The sequence below is a fragment of the Hoplias malabaricus genome, chromosome 1, assembly GCF_029633855.1.
Source record: "Hoplias malabaricus isolate fHopMal1 chromosome 1, fHopMal1.hap1, whole genome shotgun sequence".
NCBI classification, from domain to species: domain Eukaryota; kingdom Metazoa; phylum Chordata; class Actinopteri; order Characiformes; family Erythrinidae; genus Hoplias; species Hoplias malabaricus.
This window is the reverse complement of record NC_089800.1, coordinates 10,471,120-10,484,358: the sequence shown is the minus strand read 5'-3', so window position 1 is coordinate 10,484,358 and position 13,239 is coordinate 10,471,120. Positions and strand designations below refer to the sequence as shown.

The window sequence follows — 13,239 nt, the reverse complement described above, 5'->3', positions numbered from 1 at the left end:
TCACAAACCAGGACCCTGAGTGTCACCATGCCACATATTTATGATTATACCTTAATACATGTCTGGATATATTTTTCAGGTGTCAGAAACAAGCTTTGTGTAGTAAAGAGAACAAGAGAAGAGCTCCACGTATCGATGGGCTGAGGCGGAGCTGGAGTCAAAACCAATGCTGCATTAACGACACTCTCTGACTAATCCAGCGGAAACGGCAGAAAGCAGCAGATCAATGCGGCCACCAGGACGCACCTGTAACACTCCACTGCAAACGGCTCAGCAGAACAAGTAAAAGGTGCCAATCCGTCTCAGTACACAAACACGTATCGACCAGGTTTACACACTGCGGCAGCTGGCAGTAAGAGACCGCAGACTGCAGGCCATTTTACCTCTTTTAAAAGCCAAATCATTTTATACAAATATTGCTCCATGATTCCATGATTTAATTCCATCCACAGGGCCGTGCTGTGGAGGCGAACGCCAGGAATGAGGATCCGGTCTGAAAGGTGGATATTATGTCATTCTTTTGCATACTTTGTTTGATATTTTTTATGTGGGATACTGTATCCAAAAAGTTTTTTTAAAGGTCATTTAAGTTCCACTCTAAACATACACTGCAATGATTCCATTCTGCAACATTTAATGTGGAATTTAACACTGGAACTAAACCCCCTCTGTTCCGTCGATTAAACTCCTACAAGCTCCTCTCTGCTCAGAGTTTTAGTAGTTTATTAACAGAAAGAAAACCCCAGAACAATGCCCTAATGCTCACCCGGACTGTCAACTGGTTCCTTAGGTGTGTGAGGTATGAAAATCCGTCGGAATCTGAGTTTCTGAGACTGTTTGGAATGTTTCAGCTGTAAAGTGGAAATCGTCATCCACTGTGCTGACCTATTGTTCACTCAGGAAACGCCTTCTACCATGACCCCACACACACACACACACACACACACACATACCCAAAGAAGGTTTTTACTGTAGAGGTCCTTAAAAGGAGTGTCTATAAACCTATGGAAACTGTGTGTGTAGTTCATGAAAAAAGCCCACTATATAACTTTCTCTGTGATCTAAGTAACTTCACAAGCAGTAAGCATTAATAAGCAGTGGAATATTTTATTCATTTCATGTTCTACTTGCTCACTGCAGTTACTGACCTCTTTCTCGAAAGTGTGTTGACTACTCGTCTGTACTGTTAGTTATTCTCCAGGTAACAGCTGACACTGACCTTACATTCACGGTCAAATAAACTTTTTCATTTCACACAGAATAATGCAGCCCCTGATTCCAATCGTATAAAGCTGTAAACACTGAATGTATACAGTGCCCCCACCACCACCGGGAATATTAATTCAGGAATATATTTTGATTTTAGTTCACTATACATTGATATTTGGTTGTTCAGACCTAACAGGAAGATAACAGATATAGCTACGTATCACATAAACGTCACCGTTCTGCAGCGGTTTCACAAACTTACTGATATTAGCCTTAGAACACCCTCTCCGGACACCCATGTCCCCAATGTACACAGAAATCTCAGCATATGTTCCTCGTCCTTGACCATATTTCTAATTACATCATGAAAGGAGTCAAGTGTGTCCATCTTTAATCTACCAGCAGAATAAGTTCCACCATTTTAAAATATATGGCTCTATTAGTGTTAAAAACTTCCGGTTCTGGTTCTCATCTGCAGCTCAACCCATAATCAGCCACAACTGGGAAAAAACTTGTTATTTTAATTCATATGTATTCGTATTCATTTTTTTGTTATATTTAATTATGTTGTGGAAAACGGGCGGCACGGTGGCGCAGCAGGTAGGTGTCGCAGTCACACAGCTCCAGGGACCTGGAGGTTGTGGGTTCGATTCCCGCTCCGGGTGACTGTCTGTGAGAAGTTGGTGTGTTCTCCCTGTGTCTGTGTGGGTTTCCTCCGGGTGACTGTTTATGAGGAGTGTGGTGTGTTCTACCTGTGTCCGCGTGGGTTTCCTCCGGGTGACTGTCTGTGAGGAGCTGGTGTGTTCTCCCTGTGTCTGTGTGGGTTTCCTCTGGGTGACTGTCTGTCAGGTGTATGGTGTGTTCTCCCTGTGTCTGCGTGGGTTTCCTCCGGGTGCTCCAGTTTCCTCCCACAGTCCAAAAACACACGTTGGTAGGTGGATTGGCAACTCAAAAGTGTCTGTAGGTGTGAGTGAATGTGTGTGTGTGTGTCTGTGTTGCCCTGTGAAGGACTGGCGCCCCCTCCAGGGTGTATTCCTGCCTTGCGCCCAATGATTCCAGGTAGGCTCTGGACCCACCGTGACCCTGAACTGGATAAGCGGTTACAAATAATGAATGAATGAATGAATGTTGTAGAAAACAGATTGTTTTCTTTCAAAACAGGGAAATGGGTCATTCTGTTTTTGTACTGCAGGATTGGAAATGCAAAAATTAACGAAAGGTACACAGACCTCTACCATAGACACTTTTTTATTCCACATGTTCAGATTAGACACTGACCAGTAAAAGAGATTTCTCCATCCATGAGCCAAAATTTTGCGTATATTGTAAGATAGCTCATTCATTCGTTCATTTTCTGTAATCACTTCATCCTGTTCTAGTCCGGACCCTACCCCGAATCATTGGATGCAAGGCAGGAACACACCCTGGACGTAGCCCAGTCCATCCCAGAGCAGCACACCCACCCAGTCACTCACACATTTACTCTGCGACTCACACTCCAACACTTATGAATCCACATACCAACAGGTGTGTTTGGACTGTGGGAGGAGACCCACTCAAACACAGGGAGAACACATCACACTCCTCACAGACAGTGACTCGAGGCTGGGATTAAACACACAACCCAAGGACCCTGGAGCTGTGTGACAGGAACATTACCTTCTGTGCCACAGTGCCACCCCTTTAAGAGAGCTCCACAGTCCAGACAGAAAAAAAAATGCAAAAATGGCCTGTTCTGAAACTGCTGTTTTTGTGATGTCACAAAAACCCCAAAATAAAATAATGTCTTTTGGAGTGTTCAGTTTTCTGTAATGAATCCTTGGTAAGGCGGTGAGTGTGCTGAGTGGAGCTGATCAAACGGACAGAGAATGCAGATACAAACACTGCACAGCAATCTCTCTCACGTCTGAAAAAGTTTTAATTGTAGAAACTGAACCAAAATAACAAACACGACACGGACCAATCAAAAGCAACTCAACATCCAGGAGATGTGACATCATAACCATGGCTAATTTGTACACCGTTAATAACGTTTTCTCTGTTTAAAGTCTGTCATTCTTCATGTGTCTTTCTGTCATTCTCTCTTTCCTCCTCCCTTCCACTTTGGTCTTCACGTTGTCATTCTCTCAGTAATTACCCCCACTCTCACCCCAACACACCTCTCTCTTTCTCTCTCCCCTCACCCCACACACCTCTCTCTCTCCCTTCATCCCCCACACACCTCCCTCTCTCTCTCTCTCTCTCTCTCCCTTCATCCCCCACACACCTCCCTCTCTCTCTCTCTCTCTCTCTCTCTCTCATTAACAGCAGACTGTCGGTTCTCAGCAGCTGGTAAATCTCTCTCCACTCCGCTCCTGAACCCCGCTGATGTCATCATTAATAAATACAAATATGAAAAATATAATTTTTTTAAATCTCACTTTGAGCAGCAGCTCCGCGCGCCGCTCCGGCAGAAAATAAACAACAAAACCCCGTAAAGAAGAGCAGAGCGGAGGGAGAGCAGCGGAGCTTCTGCACAACGCCCCTACCGTAGCTCTCCGGTACTGCACCCTGCCCTGCACCGCACAGAGAAATTGGGAGAGGGGTGGGAAGGGCTTGAACATATAATTCTTATTATAGTAAAGCCCCAATCTAATGTAAAAGGAGTGTTTAACCTTGTTAGCGTATGAGAGTGGTGATGTTTGTGGCTGAGAATTTCAGGGCTTCTTACCTCACACACCTGAGGAAACTGACCTCTGTTTTTACAGTTATCCTCCATATATTCATACAAATATTATGTATAATACATTTAAGGTTTGTATATATTAAATATAGCATTCTTTTTAAAAAATGTTTTATAATATATCAAAATGAGCACACACACACACACACACACACATATATATCCATATATATCTTTGATATGTGTGAGTGACTGGGAGAGAGAGTGTGTGTGTGTGTGCTGTCTTGTGATGGACTGGTGCCCTGCCAAGGGTGCGTTACTGCCTTACACCCAGTGATTCTGAATAAGCTCTGGATCCCCAGTAACCCTGAACAGAATGAATGAATGAATGAATGAACAGAAAATGAACAAATGATATATTATGTACATCCAACAACTGAATATTAAACTGCTTGTTATCGTTGCTGTGCATTCAGAACTGTCCGGAATGTATGGAAAATTCACAAGTCTTTTGTTTAAAAAAGCCAGGGAACTATCACTTTCCGTGATAAGAGCCCTTTGAACAAGTCAGCCGAATGATCGGATAGAACAGAGCCCGAAAATACCATTACACTCTGGTCCTGGAATAAAACTTTAGCCTCCACACAGTTAGAGACTCTCATGGGCTTCTGGCTTTACCCCAGGGTGTGTAAGGTTAAGCAGAAAACTCTGTAAAAATAGAAAACGGAGAATAGCAAAGCCGAGCTGTTTGGCTGCAAATGCATAAATCATGAGTTACACATCAGCAGCTCTGCCAGTCACCCTCGCTCACCGGAAAGGCTTCGTCATTGATAGCACTCTCAGTCAGTCATGGGTAAACAAGAGAGGCTCTTAATTTGATAAGGGACACCAAGGTTGAATCTTGGCAGCGCAGGATGTGATTTAGAGGGCAGAGAGACTGTAAAACGATGCTGCAGTCGAACAGCTTGAGGAAGACTGATAAGACTCGCTGCTGGAAGACGTGCTGGTCAGAAGAGAGCAGAGATAGAGAGAGAGAGAGAGAGAGAGAGAGAGCCAGGAGAGAAAGAAAGAGACACTTAAATGAAGTGGGCCACTGTTAGACACCTCTGGACAGAGCCACGCTCCAGTGGGGGATGCACACATAAGCAGAAATAAGAAAAGAAAAACAACCTCTAATATATTTACAGCCATTTCTCGCTCCACACTCCTCAACACTAATCCCTGACAGGCATTTATGGACAAACAGAATCCAATAAAACAAAAACAAAGTTTAATTAATGTAGCTGCAGTCTGCTTCAGTGTGCACTATAACTAAACCAGGGTACCCATGTTGTGTGTGTGTGTGTGTGTTTTAATTATTTTTAAAATACACACAGGCATCCATTGTTGTTAGTGTTTTGGCTGTGGTTTTAAAGTAGACCTAAGTTGTAGCATCATGGCAGTGTGTGTGTGTGTGAGGGGAGAAAGCAGTTAAATATCTGGTGCTTGAGGCAACTCACTAATGTTCTGAAGAATTGTAAACACTTTGGGCCTCTAGAATAGTGCTCTATGTCTGTCCCAAAACCTAGTGAGCTGTCTAACTAGAGAGCATACGTCACAGTGCTTAACAGACAGTATAATGAGGTATCTAAGATATCTTAATTTGGCCCAGGATGCAATGCCCCGTCCAAATTGCTGTTCTCCCAGAGCAAAAATAATTAAAACCGCGTTAAAAACGGGATTTCATCTCGCTGAAATTGAGGCGACGCTAGCCTCATAATAAATAAAATAATAAATAAAAAAATAAAATAATAATAAAAAATAAACACCGGTTGCGTTCGGTGGGCGGGAACAAGCCGTGACGCAATCGCTCTCTAACTACAGCGTCTCAATAATCTGCCTCATGAGGACAGATGACCGTTAGAATGCTGTCTACTTAAACAGCTGTCAGTAGTGACTACCTAGGCAGCTCACTAGGTTTTGGGACATACTATATATTAATGACAAAAGGAACACTTTTTTTATGTGTGTTGAACTGTGGGAGGAAGCCCGAGCAACTACAGAACACATCAAACTCCTCACAGACAGTGACCCGAGGCGGGAATTGAACCCAGGACCCTGGGGCCCTGTAGCTGATGCCCTTCACTGGCACTGTCAAATGTAAATCTCTGAACAACATGTCGGACCACTCTCACTGACCTTATTTGCATCTGAATCATTTAATCATGCTGATTTTTTAAAGAAATCAATATAAATTCCTAGTGAGATACTTAGATATCAATGTTGCCATTAATTATCAGTGGAGATTGTGCCTGTATTAGCCTCGAAGGAGAGCATTACACTGAGGAAATCCCTCTGTCATGGGCAGAGTAAAAGCCAGCTTTTTCCATGTCCCCCATTGTCTGTAAATCAGTGAGCGATGACTGATAACATCGAGTCCTTTATCTTTGACACTGCCCTCGATTAGCTGTTATGCTGCACAATGCCTTTCAGATAAGGCTAATGACGGAGAGAACGAGGGCAGGACAGTTTCAGCAATTGATTACTGACCACCACAGACCAGTGCTGTGGGTGAGGCCTGCGCCATTTATCTTTTGTTTACTGTTAATGCGATATAGGCCTGCGCCATACTGATATTGTGAAAGGCTGCAGTATGCAAATGAGCTCTCTGACCAATCACAGACTGTTTTGTTATTTACTATGAGCGTCCTGATCACCGTTTTAAGGTATGTTTCATAGGGAGATGTGATGAATCTAGTTGCTTATTTGGGAATACTGAATGTATTTAAAGCAGTGATTATCCATGTTTTGTATTCTTTTGAATTAAGAACTGTGCAAACAAACCTTGGCTGCCTCCCAAATTCCTTTAAAGTGAAGGAGGTATTTCTGAGGGGAGAAGATATAATAATCCACTTGAAATATTAATAACAGTACTCCTGGAGTTTTTAAACCATGTGAGACACTCCTCCCTCATTGGTCCACCTTGTAGATGTAAAGTCAGAGACAGTCTGTCGCTGCACAGTGTGTGTTGGTCGTCCTCTAGTCCTTCATCAGTGACACAGGACGCCGTCGGCTGGATGTTGTTGGTTGGTGAACTATTCTCAGACCAGCAGTGACACTGAGAAGTTTAAAAACTCTAGCAGCACTGCTGTGTCTGATCCACTCGTACCATCACAACACACACTAACACACCACCACCACGTCCTGACTGTTGAAGAACAGCGTGACAGGGGGCTAACTAAGTATGCAGAGCAACAGATGGACTACAACGAGCTCTTGTATCAGTCCTGGTCAGTGGAGCTGATGGATGGACACCTGGTGTAGAATATCAGAGCATGCGACTTTGCCCTTGGCCTGACAGTGTAGCTATGTACTGAAATGTATAGGCAGCACATGTCATAACCCTCATATTCCAAGACATATATAATTTCATCCTCTTTGTTTATTCATAAAAGACCCTCAAGATCATCGGAAACTCCATTTAGATGGAGCTCACAGTGTGGAGGCTTTTCCTTGTTGTGCCACTGCTTATCACGAGGCTGCTATCACAGCTCATTACCTTTTCCATACTGATTGCATTTCTATTACTGTAAAAAAAAAAAAGCAGAATGACTTTGTACACTGTTGGGTGACTTTTAAAGGCCTTACATATTCCGCCGGCATGAATATGTAATATTGTCTTGCTCAGCTTTGGGAATTGAGGCACATGGCACAGTCGCCGAGAGGGGGACCAGTGAAAGATGCAGCTATTTAACAGCCGTCCTACATCTCACTGATAAACGCTGATGCCTGCTTGATGTTTGCCTGAGTGAAAAGTATCTGGAAGGTTGTTCTATTCTACGCTCTGCGTAGCTCTGATGATGGTGTACTCTGATGAAGAAGATCTCTCATGAACAGGAATATTTTAAGCATGAACAAAGGGAACAGGCAAAGTCTCTGCCACACAGCTCCAGAGTCTTAGGTTCCTGGATGAGAAGCTGTCCTCCGGGCACCGAGTGTAACAACGAGTACAACGAGTGTATGATGCCCCTGTGTTGGATCTGGTGCCCCAGGGTGTGTGTCTGTATTAAAGTGCTCATAGCTGATATATTTACATCGTGTTTACATATTCATTTTTGTTACTGTGCCTTTAAAACAGATATATGTAAAAGCCTGGCTCTGTTTGTGTGCCCTGTATTGTTTTTTTTTTGCCTGCTCTGCAGATTAAGTGTGATATATCATCGCTGTCCAATTAAAAACATATATCTCCAAAAAAATAGTAACAATACAGGAGAGGGAAAAAAAGCCCACCTAACTTTCAAGTCCAAGCAATTTTGAAGCATTTCTATTGGTCCATTCATCATGACACCCGACATGAAGATCAACAAAGACGGTAGATACATGGTTTTAATTGGATAGCGATGATATGGTCTCTGCACTGTGAATTCTTTGGAAAGTTGCAATAGTTTCAGAAACTACATTGAAATTTTTTTTCAGAGGAGAAATAAATACGGACAGTTTCATTAAAAAATAAAGCCGAAGTGGTCTTTTCATAAATTGTTGATGCTCTGAACTGATCTCAAACAACTATAACAATTTATAAACCGCCATGAGTGAGTCAGAAAGCTGAACACTAAACCCAAAAGCTGTCTGCTGGGGCTTTTGAGCTTGGTCCGTGCTGATTATTGGGAAAGCGTGAATCTGCATGAGGGAGAGCTGTTTTGGTGGACGCTGTCTGTAACTGAATTTTAAATAAACCAATAAACAAGGCCCTGGCAGGAGAGCTTGAAAGTAAATGAAACAGGCACAGTAATGCCTCAGAGGGCTCGCTCTCGCAATGAAAGTACGACTGGAAAATCATTTCAAAGCCCTTCTCAGCACGGCATCTTCTAATGCATGCCCGACATCCAGCTCAGAAACTTTATTTACTCTTTGCTTCATTTTGACTTCATAACTTTTCTATTTCCGTGGAGCCACTGCTCGCACACAGACAGTTCTGGCCAGGGGCAGTGCACAGGTCGTCAACATGACAGTCGATATTTACTGGCCATCTATGTTCATCACTGGGACATTTATTTTGTTTTTTAAAGATAAAAATCCCCCTAGTGGCTAAGCTGTATCTCTACACCCTCATAGGCCTTCTTTGAATATGCAATTAGTCCCTCGCCTGCAGCTCGGAAAACCCGGCCCACAAGCTGTTGGGATTGGTTTCTTAGGTGTGTGAGGTATGAAACCCCTGTTACATTGGCCTTCTAGCACAAACAAATAAATTTAAACACCACACACGCTAACAAGGCTAAACGCCACACACACACACATACACACGCTAACAAGGTTAATCACTTACACTGGAGGGGATCTTTAAGGGCTCTAATTGTTCAATTAGCCAAGTCTAAAGGAGTGAGACTGAATTGGCTCAGCCTATAGTGATAAAATTTCACGGCACTCTGAAGCTCTTGATGAAAATGCGCTGCTTCCTTATGTGTTCAAGACGTCACATTAGTGTTTAGGCATGATTCCAGCTTGAAATACTACCTTTATTAGAGGCTTTGGCAGGAAAATGAGAGTTTATATTATGTCCTCATATTTACAAGATCTGAAGCAAAGACTTGATTTAACAGGAACCACTGACCTCATGGTTCTAGTTCTTTTTTTTTTATCAAATAAGTCTCAATTTACAGTGAGTTGAAGTGGTGGAGTGATCCAGATCTTATCATCCAAATCTATAATTCTCCCAAGTTTTAATGCCATCAAATTCATTCATTAATTCATTATCTGTAACCCTTATCCAGTTCAGGGTCGCGGTGGGTCCAGAGTCTACCTGGAATCATTGGGCGCAAGGCGGGAATACACCCTGGAGGGGGCGCCAGTCCTTCACAGGGCAACACACACACTCACACATTCCCTCACACACTCACACCTACGGACACTTTTGAGTCGCCAATCCACCTACTAATGTGTGTTTTTGGACTGTGGGAGGAAACCGGAGCACCCGGAGGAAACCCACGCAGACACAGGGAGAACACACCACACTCCTCACAGACAATCACCTGGAGCGGGAATCGAACCCACAACCTGTGTGACTGCGACACTACCTGCTGCGCCACCGTGCCGCCTCATGCCATCAAATCTTTACAGTAAAATCTACAGTAAAGCCTTCCTAAGAAAGTACAGGCTGTTACTGCAGCAAACTGGGTCCTATTAAGTGCAGCAAAATGTCCTATTAAAAGCGCAGGTAAACTTTTAGACTTGTAGCACAGGGAGAAAGTGGAGGAGAAGCGGCTAATACATCTATTATACACTTATTATACAGAGCTACGTGTCTTGTATGGATTTTTCTTTTCCATTATGGACTGGACAATGTTGGGTCATGGGACAATCTGAGCTGAGCGAACAAGGTCATTCTGTTTTCATTATAAAAGTTTGCTGAAGCAGCTTCACCATCGCATAGTTATTGCATTAACATAGATAAGAGCTGAATGTATTTGAGGTTTGGGGCATTTTACATTCAATTCCTTAAGTTGTCATTGGCCTGATAGTTTTTTTAAATGCTATATTTAAAGAGTTTTTAAGGATTAGAATCATCTTCCTTAATTTTGTTCTGAAGGAAATTGATATATCAGTGTAATATTAGATTTTCTGTCTACAGCTTTTAATAATGGAGATTAAAGTCAAATTACTATTTACAGTGGTTGAGAACAGCTGTTATAAAGGGGACAGTTTTCTGCGAGTTGTTCTGATTCTACTCCACTTATGACCTCAAGTGCAGAGACTTTGGAATTGCCCCACTTCCCTTGCTTGAGTCTGTCCAATCACAGCGCTGGACCCATGTTTATGTGAAACAGACACAGTGAGCGCGAAGATATAAGAGCACTGAGTAGAAATGGAGAAAACGAGAACAGAGAGGAAAGCGGACAGAGCAAAAATGGCTAAAAACCATGCTATAGATTCAGCATTACTGTAACCTCTTAAAGTAATGCTACGATACTAGTTCAGTTGTTTCTCCTGCACTGTCAGAAATGTTGTCACTGTGGTGGTACCTTTAAGGGTACATATATTTTACCTTTAACTAGGGAACGATATTGTACCTTATATTATTTTGATTGTAGAATTTTAAATTGTGTTGATTTCATGCATTCCATTTAATCTCCAGGACTTTTATTATGTTTTTTTATTTGACACAGTTATATAATGAAAACTTACAAATATTCACCTCTCCTGGAAAAGAGAATGTAATGTACCTTTACGAAACACAACTGTACTTTTAAACACTGTTGTACATTTACACTGTTTGTACCTTTAGTGACAGTAATGTACCGTACCTTTTTTCTGAGAGCGTAGGATCCTAGGCTTAGACATTATTTTACAGGCAGTGACAAGAGGTTCCACATACAATTACAATATTCAGTCAAATGAATTGTAAATTAGTTGTAAATTATTAATAAGAATATGCAGAAATGATTTTCCTCTAGATGATGTCAGTTTTTCAACGTGTCCAGGGGCAGCAAAGCTTTTGAGCATGACCAAGTCCCGAAACCAAGTCTTGTCCTGCAAAAAATACAAATCAGATTTCAAACCTGAGAAAGGGCAGTTATGTATGTAGTTTAATCCATCATTTTAGCCTCGATGACTAGCACTGATTCCATATCTGGATCTAATTTAATAAACCTCTCGCTCACCCCCCGTCCCATGAGGTTAAGACTCTGTGGCCTTCAGCTGATCTAAATCGAACGTGCGATCAGATGTAAATAATGACCCGTACATTCATCCTCCCTCGTCCCCATCCATCTGCTCTCAGAGCCCGAATGCTGACGCCACTTTTTTCCAAATTGAATTTCAAAGCGGTAATATATTCCTCTTTTAATGTAAGTGCTTAATCATATGCTGAAATAAGATCTTCCTTCGGAGTGAACTTTAGAACAACTGCGATTGGATATCTGGCACTCTTTCTATTTCTCTCTCTATCTCTCCTTCTCTCTCTATCTCTCCCTCCTTCTCTCTCTCTCTCTTTTAAAGATAGACTCTTTAAATTGGCAAAAGACTCTGCAATCAGCGCGCTTGTAGTTCCAGTGCGACTAGTCTGATTTATTATTCAAAGCTTATCACAGCTCGGTTGGAGCTGCTTTTTTAATTACGCTGGGTTAGCGACAGAGCTGCAGCAACGGCTGCTGTAATAGCCACCAATAAATGTTAAAGCTCTTGTCTCTTTATTTTAAGGTTCTGCTCGTGTGGAAGTTAATAAACACTTCAGATGCCAAACTGAGATGTGCCTGGCTTTGCCATGTAAACAGTGTCCCTGGCTGATTCTGCCTAAGAAGGAGGTTTTTAACATGATGTAAGGGGCTTCGTAGCTCAAGCTAACTTTGGTACTGCATTGCTTTGAATTTGTATATTGTCTTAAGCTCATCCTAATACTTGTGTATTTCACTAAACGACTGTTTCCATGGTTCATACAATCTGAACAAAACATAGTTGGCACATAAAATGGTAATTATTTATATTTAGATGTTCATGTGAATCTTTGGCAACCCAGTGTGAAATATCAGCACTAAAACATTCCCTAACCCTAAATGTATCTTCTTACTCCAAACTTGGCCATACACGTATCCCTAAACCTAGGGTGACCAGACGTCCTCTTTTACCCAGACATGTCCTCTTTTTTAGACTTAAAAAAATGTCCGGGCGGAATTTCACAAACGTCCGGGATTTTGTTTTTCTAGAGCTTACATAGAACTTCGAGAAGCGTTTCGTTCACAAACTAGTCCCGCCCTCCCCTACTCCGATTGGTTCGCTTGAGTGAGAAGGGGGCGTGGTGAAGTAGCCTAAAATCTTCTGATTGGACGGTCTGACTGTAGAGCTACCGTTATTGGTCGATAACCTTCTCTGTAAACATTTAATTGGTCAGTCTGCACGTCAGTAGTCCCCCCGGAGACGTGTCCTCTTTTTCACCATCTCAGATCTGGTCACCCTACTAAACCTAACTGTAAGCTCCAAAAATGAGATATTGCAATCTTTTGTGCTTGTTTAGCACTATTGCTAAGAGATTACAGCATGTTTTCTTCAGGTGTATAAGAGAGTTGGAGTGTATTTAGCAAAACAGCACCACCTGTGGACAGGAGCTTACTTGGTGACTGTAAAATATCTACTATTTATGATGAAGCAAAACATACAAATGGTGTGAATTCAGGAGTCCTTTTGTAGTAGAGCGTGAGATTTTTTACAGATCGTGTTGCATCAAATGTCCAAATACAGGAAAACTGGGATGTTCCACACAGCAAAAACAAACATTTTTTTTACAGTGTATGACACAGTTTAGAAAAATCTGCTGCACAGAGTGAGTCAAATGATCCTAAATGATCAGCACCATCTTCAGTCGGAATGGATGGGAACACTGTTTCGTGCAGCATTGT

The 13,239-nt window shown here is 42.2% G+C and overlaps 1 protein-coding gene across 3 annotated transcripts in view; it reads right to left on the bottom strand.

Annotated features, from left to right (window-relative positions):
* tpk1 (thiamin pyrophosphokinase 1) overlaps positions 1 to 3,675 on the bottom strand; it is a 76,526-nt gene extending 72,851 nt beyond the window's left edge. For 2 of the 3 annotated variants that reach the window (XM_066678013.1, XM_066678015.1), the window contains exon 1: positions 3,630 to 3,675. The gene's annotated coding sequence lies outside the window, so the exon portion shown is untranslated. Of the gene's footprint in view, positions 1 to 766; positions 867 to 3,629 lie in introns of those variants that run through there. The other variant, XM_066678014.1, reaches the window with a different exon arrangement.
* Between the last annotated feature and the right edge of the window lie 9,564 nt (positions 3,676 to 13,239).